The sequence below is a fragment of the Pan paniscus genome, chromosome 8, assembly GCF_029289425.2.
Source record: "Pan paniscus chromosome 8, NHGRI_mPanPan1-v2.0_pri, whole genome shotgun sequence".
Lineage (NCBI taxonomy): Eukaryota > Metazoa > Chordata > Mammalia > Primates > Hominidae > Pan > Pan paniscus.
The window spans coordinates 98,558,458-98,566,299 of record NC_073257.2 but is presented as its reverse complement, the minus strand read 5'-3'; positions in this window follow the sequence as shown (position 1 = coordinate 98,566,299).

Genomic DNA, 7,842 nt, shown 5'->3' with positions numbered 1-7,842 from the left:
CTCGGCATCCCAGAGTGCTGGGATTACAGGCTTGAAGCACCACACCCGGCCATGATTTACTTTCCAACCTGACTCTGGCATAATATTACAAGAAAAAGAAGAAAATCAAAATATTTTACCCCAAAACATGTTTACTTGCCATATTTTGAAATGGCCCTGCAAAGCCGTTATTTGTAGGGGAAAACTGCCTCTGTAAAGAATCTCTATTAACATAGCTAGATGTTCTTCTTCCAGACCCTCCTAATTCTAAAGACATTAACTGAGATCTGAATAGGAAACATTTGTCGTCTATTGTCTCTAAGGGCAGTCACTATAAGACTTAAAAGAACTTTGGTCTCCACAACCTTTTACCTTAACCTGAACATTCCCTTTCCATCAATCCCACGTCTTCAGACAAACTCAACCAATTGTCAACCAGAAAATGTTTAAATTCGGCCGGGCGTGGTGGCTCATGCCTGTAATTTCAGCACTTTGGGAGGTCAAGGTGGGTGGATCACTGGAGATCGGGAGTTCATGACCAGCCTAGCCAACATGGCGAAATCTAAAAATACAAAAATTAGCTGGGCATGGTAATCCCAGCTACTCGGGAAGCTGAGGTGGGAGAATCGCTTGAACCTGGAAAGCAGAGGTTGCAGTAAGCCCAGATCACGCCACTGCATTCCAGCCTGGGCAACAAAGTGAGACTCCGTCTCAAAAAAAAGAAAGAAAATGTTTAAATTCACCTATAGTTTGGAAACCCCCGCTTTGAGTTGTCCCACCTTTCTGGACCAAACCAATGTATTTCTTAAGTGTATTTGATTGATGGCTCATGCCTCTCTAAAATGTGTAAAAGCAAGCTGTGCTTTGACCACCTGGGGCACATGTTCCTAGGACCTCCTGAGGACTGTGTCACGGGCCATGGTTACTCATATTTGGCTCAGAATAAATCTCTTCAAATATTTTACAGTTTGATGCTTTTTGTCGACAATCCCTTCTCAGGGGTTCGTGGGGCCGGGCCCTGAGGAGATGCATGGCTTACTTTTGATGCTTTTTCCTGTCCAAGGACCTCCCCCAGAGATCCTGCAGACTTCCACTTTGGTCAGGACCCAGGAATGAGTCCTGCTCTTGTTTGAGGTTCAGAGGTGCTCAAGGCTCATACCCAGGTGCCTGGATCCCAGCCTCATCAGGTCACTAACTAGGGCCAGAAAACCCATGACAGAGAGAAATGCAGTTCATCTTTCTTCCACAAGGTTGAAAACAAAATACTCAGAAATCCCCAGGCCTGGACTCTCTCACAGGAAAATATCACCTCTGTGCAACAAGTCTAAAGTTCAGAAACCTGAATCCAAGGAAACTGTATGTCAGGCCTCTGAGCTCAAGCTAAGCCATCATATCCCCTGTGACCTGCACGTATACATCCAGATGGCCTGAAGCAACTGAAGATCCACAAAAGAAGTGAAAATAGCCTTAACTGACGACATTCCACCATTGTGATTTGTTCCTGCCCAACCCCAACTGATATGATATATTCTCCCCGCCCTGCCCTTAAGAAGGTACTTTGTACACATATCCCAAACCTGTAAGAACTAATGATAATTCCACCACCCTTTGCTGACTCTCTTTTCGGACTCAGCCCGCCCGCACCCAGGTGAAATAAACAGCCTTGTGGCTCACACAAAGCCTGTTTGGTGGCCTCTTCACACAGATGTGTGTGACATTTGGTGCCAAAGACCCAGGACAGGAGGACTCCTTTGGGAGAACGGTCCCCTGTCCTCACCCTCACTCTGTGAGGAGATCCACCTATGACCTCGGGTCCTCAGACCAACCAGCCCAAGGAACATCTCACCAATTTCAAATCAGGTAAGCTGTCTTTTCACTCCTCTCCAGCCTCTCGCTACCCTTCAATCTTCCTCTCTCGCTACCCTTCAATCTCCCTGTCGTTCCAATTCCAGTTCTTTTTCCTCTCTAGTAGAGACAAAGGAGACACACTTTGTCCATGGACCTACAACTCCGGCGCCAGTCACGGACTTGGGAAAACAGTCTTCCCTTGGTGTTTAATCACTGCGGGGATGCCGGATTATTCACCCACATTTCACTGGTGTCTGATCACCGCAGGGACGCCTGCCTTGGTCATTCACCCACATTCCCTTGGTGGCAAGTCAATTGCAGAGACGCCTGCTTTGGCTGCTCACCCACATTGCAGCCCAGGGCTACTCACCCACCCCCTTCGTGTCTCTACCTTTCTCTTTAAACTTACCTCCTTCACTATGGGCAAACTTCCGCCCTCCATTCCCCCATCTTCTCCCTTAGCCTCTGTTCTCAACAACTTAAACCCTCTTCAACTCGCACCTGACCTAAAACTTAAATGCCTTATTTTCTTCTGCAATACCACTTGGCCCCAATACAAACTCAACAGTAGTTCCAAGTGGCCAGAGAATGGCACTTTGGATTTGTCTGTCCTACAAGATCTAGATAATTTTTGTCGAAAAATGGGCAAATGGTCTGAGGTGCCTGACGTCCAGGCATTCTTTCACACATTGGTCCTTCCCTAATCTCTGCTCCCAATGAGACTCGTCCCAAATCTTTCTTCTTTCTCTCCTGTCTGTTCCTTCAGTCTCTACCCCAAGCTCTGAGTCCTTTGAATCCTTCTTTTCTACAGACTCATCTGACCTTTCCCCTTCTCCCCAGGCTGCTCCTCGCCAGGCCGAGCCAGGTCCCATTTCTTCCTCAGCCTCTGCTCCCCAACCCTAGAATCTTTCTATCACCTCCCCTCCTCACACCCGGTCTGGCTTACAGTTTCGTTCCGCGACTGGCCCTCCCCCACCTACCCAACAATTTCCTCTTAAAGAGGTGGCTGGAGCTAAAGGCATAATCAAGGTTAATGCTCCTTTTTTCTTTATCTGACCTCTCCCAAATCAGTTAGCATTTAGGCTCTTTTCCATCAGATATAAAAACCCAGCCCAGTTCATGGCCCATTTGGCAACAACCACCCTTAGACATTTTACTGTCCTAGACCCCAGAAGAAGGCTGTCTTATTCTCAATATGCATTTTATTACCCAATCCGCTCCTGACATTAGAAAAAGCTCCAAAAATTAGATTCCGGCCCTCAAACCCCACAACAGGACCTAATTAACCTCGCTTTCAAGGTGTACAATAATAGAATAGAGGCAGCCAAGTAGCAACGTATTTCAGAGTTGCAATTCCTTGCCTCCACTGTGAGAGAAACCCCAGCCACATCTCCAGCACACAAGAATTTCAAAACGTCTGAACTGCAGTGGCCAGGCGTTCCTCCAGGACCATCTCCCCCAGGATATTACTTCAAGTGCCGGAAATCTGGCCACTGGGCCAAGGAATGCCTGCAGCCTGGGATTGCTCCTAAGCCATGTCCCATCTGTGCGGGACCCCACTGGAAATCGGACTGTCGAACTCACCTGGCAGCCACTCCCAGAGCCCCTGGAACTCCGGCCCAAGGCTCTCTGACTGACTCCTTCCCAGATCTTCTCAGCTTAGCGGCTGAAGACTGATGCTGCCCGATCACCTCAGAAGCCTCCTGGACCATCACGGATGCTTTGGGTAACTCTTACAGTGGAGGGTAAGTCCATCCCCTTCTTAATCAATACGGAGGCTACCCACTCCACATTACCTTCTTTTCAAGGGCCTGTTTCCCTTGCCTCCATAACTGTTGTGGGTATTGATGGCCAGGCTTCTAAACCTCTTAAAACTCCCCAACTCTGGTGCCAATTTGGACAACATTCTTTTATGCACTTCTTTTTATTTATCCCCACCTGCCCAGCTCCCTTATTATGTCGAGACATTTTAACTAAATTATCTGCTTCTCTGACTATTCCTGGGCTACAGCCATACCTCATTGCCGCCTTTTCCCCCAGTTCAAAGCCTCCTTCACATCCTCTCCTTGTATCTCCCCACCTTAATCCACAAGTATAGGACACCTCTACTCCTTCCTTGGTGACGGATGATGCACCCCTTACCACCCCATTAAAACCTAATCACCCTTACCCCGCTCAATGCCAATATCCCATCCCACAGCATGCTTTAAAAGGATTAAAGCCTGTTATCACTTGCCTGTCACAGCATGGCCTTGTAAAGCCTACAAACTCTCCTTAAAATTCCCCCATTTTACCTGTCCAAAAACCAGACAGGTCTTACAAGTTAGTTCAGGATCTGTGCCTTATCAGCCAAATTATCTTGCTTATCCACCCTGTGGTGCCAAACCCATATACTCTCCTATCCTCAATACCTCCCTCCACAACCCATTCTGTTCTAGACAAACCTAGCTGACCCCATAAATCCTAAATCCTTTCCCCACTCCCCTTTCCATTCCCTAAAAAACAGCCCTAAAATCTGCTCCCACGCTAGCTCTCCCTAACTCATCCCAACCCTTTTCATTACACACAGCCAAAGTACAGGGCTCTGCGGTCAGAATTCTTATACAAGAGTGGGGACCACGCCCTGCAGCCTTTCTGTCCAAACAACTTGACCTTACTGTTTTAGCATAGCCCTCATGTCTGCAGGCGGCGGCTGCCACTGCTTTAATACTTTTAGAGGCCCTCAAAATCACAAGCTATGCTCCACTTACTCTCTACAGTTCCCATAACTTTCAAAATCTATTTTCCTCCTCACACTTGATGCATATACTTTCTGCCCCCCAGCTCCTTCAGCTATACTCAGTCTTTGTTGAGTCTCCCACAATTACCATTGTTCCTGGCCCAGACTTTAATCCGGCCTCCCACATTATTCCAGATACCACACCTGACTCTCATAACTGTGTCTCTCTGATCCACCTGACATTCACTCCATTTCCCCATATTTCTTTCTTTCCTGTTCCTTACCCTGATCACACTTGGTTTATTGATGGCAGTTCCACCAGGACTAATCGCCACTCACCAGCAGAGGCAGGCTATGCTATAGTATCTTCTACATCTATCATCAAGGCTACCGCTCTGCCCGCCTCCACTACCTCTCCGCAAGCCGAACTCATTGCCTTAACTTGGGCCCTCTCCTTGTATCTCGCAGTATTATAGTGACTCTAAATATGCCTCCCATATCCTGCACCACCATGCTGTTATATGGACAGAAAGAAATTTCCTCACTATGCAAGGGTCCTCCATCATTAATGCCTCTTTTAATAAAAACTCTTCTCAAAGCTGCTTTACTTCCAAAGGAAGCTGGAGTCATTCACTGCAGGGGCCATCAAAAGGCATCAGATCCTATCGCTCAGGGCAGCACTTATGCTGATAAGTTAGCTAAAGAAGCAGCTAGCATTTCAACTTCTGTCCCTCATGGCCAGTTTTTCTCCTTCTCATTGGTCACTCCTATTTACTCTCCTACTGAAGTTTCCACCTATCAATCTCTTCCCACACAAGGCAAATGGTTCTTGGACTAAGGAAAATATCTCCTTCCAGCCTCACAGGCCCATTCTATTCTGTCATCATTTCATAACCTCTTCCATGTAGGTTACAAGCTGTTAGCCCACCTCTTAAAACCTCTCATTTCCTTTCCATCGTGAATATCTATCCCCAATCCTCCACTCTTGACTCCTTCTTGGAGTGGATAGATGATCTTTGCTGACAGGACACACTCCAACACTTTCACCCTGATGAAATCTTATTCTTTACTTTTATACTCACTCTTATTCTCATTCCCATTCTTATGCCACCCTCTACCTCTCCCCAGCTATCTCCACCACACTATCAATCTCACTCACTCTCTCCTAGCCATTTCTAATCCTTCTTTAAGAAACAATTGCTGGCTTTGCATTTCTCTTTCCTCCAAAATCGCCTAGGCCTCAATTTACTCATTGCTGAAAAAGGAGGACTCTGTATATTTTTAATGAAGAGTGTTGTTTTTACCTAAATCAATCTGGCCTGGTATATGACAACATAAAAAAACTCAAGGATAGAGCCCAAAAACTCACCAACCAAGCAAATAATTATGCTGAGCCCCCTTAGATGTCCTGGGTCCTCCCAATTCTTAGTCCTTTAATACCGGTTTTTCTCCTTCTCTTATTCGGACTTCGTGTCTTCCTTTTAGTTTCTCAGTTCATACAAAACTGCATCCAGGCCATCACCAATCATTCTATATGACAAATCCTCCTAACAACCCCACAATACCACCCCTTACCCCAAAATCTTTCTTCAGTTTAATCTCTCCCACTGTAGGTTCCCACACCACCCCTAATCCCACTCGAAGCAGCCCTGAGAAACATCGCCCATTATTTCTCCATACCACCCCCAAAAATTTTCACTGCCCCAAACACTTCACCACTATTTTGTTTTGTTTTTCTTATTAATATAAGAAGACAGGAATGTCAGGCCTCTGAGCCCGCACTAAGCCATCATATCCCCTGTGGCCTGCAAGTATACATCCAGATGGCCTGAAGCAACTGAAGATCCACAAAAGAAGTGAAAATAGCCTTAACTGATGACATTCCACCATTGTGATTTGTTCCTGCCCCATCCTAACTGATACGATATATTCTCCCCACCCTTAAGAAGGTACTGTGTAATATTCTCCCCCACCCTTAAGGTACTTTGTAATATTCTCCCCACCACCGGCCCCCCCACCCCGCCCCCCCGCCCCCCACCCTGAAGAAGATACTTTGTATGCCTATCCGGAACCTATCAGAACTAATGATAATCCCACCACCCTTTGCTGACTCTCTTTTTGGACTCAGCCCGCCTGCACCCAGGTGAAATAAACAGCCTTGTTGCTCACACAAAGCCTGTTTGGTGGTCTCTTCACATGGACGTGCATGACACTGTAGTTCAGGGCTGGGTTGCTGGGCAAAGGGGACTGAAACTCCAATTTTGCTTTTCTTTCTTTTTTTTTGTTTTTTGAGACAGGGTCTTCCTCTGTCGCCCAGGCTGGAGTGCAATGGTATGTGGTGTGATCAAAGCGCACTGCAACCTCTGCCTCCCAGGCTCGAGATCCTCTCACCTCAGCTTCCCAAGTATCAGGGACTACAGGTGCACCACTGTGCCCGGCCATGCATTTTTTGTAGAAGCAGGGTTTTGCCATGTTGCCTAGGCTGGTCTCCATGTCCTGGGCTCAAGTGATCCTCCAACCTCGGCCTGTCAAAGTGCTGGGATTACAGGCATGAGCCACTGCACGTAGCCAATTTTGCTTTTCAATTAGTCCTGGGATTTCAGGGTAGGGTGTTGTGATTAAAAAACTTTTAGGTGTTTGGGCTCTGGGTTCTGTAAAGTCAAATAATATTTTTGTTTGGGGTCCCCTTTGCTCTAATTTGGGCTTTTCCATTCAGTGTTGTCTGAGCCACTGCTGGAGTGCAGCAGTGGCTGTGCTGAGAGGAGGAATCACGCTGCAGTGGGGACCTGGGGAGGGTGGGGGTGGGAGAGGCCAACCCTTAGAGCAGAGGCCAGATCCCTGACCATCTCACACCCTGAATCCCACTGCAGCCATTCTGGGAAAATAAGCCTCAAGAAGGACTAACTTTGTTGTATAAAAATGTCCTCCTGGGCACAGTGGCTCACGCCTGTAATCCCAGAACTTTGGGAGGCCGAGGCAGGCGGATCACCTGAGGCCAGGAGTTCGAGACCAGCCTGGTCCAACATAGTGAAACCCCATTTCTACTAAAAATACAAAAATTAGCCGGGCGTGGTGGTAGGTGCCTGTAATCCCAGCTACTTGGGAGGCTGAGGCAGGAGAATTGCTTGAACCTGGGAGTTGGAGGTTGCAGTGAGCTGAGATTGCGCCACTGCACTCCAGCCTGGGTGACAGAGTGACAGTCTGTCTCAAAAAAAAAAAAAAATGTCCATGGTAGGGCACAGTAGCTCAGGTTTATAATCCCAGCACTATGGGAGGCTGAGGTGGGCCCAGGGTCC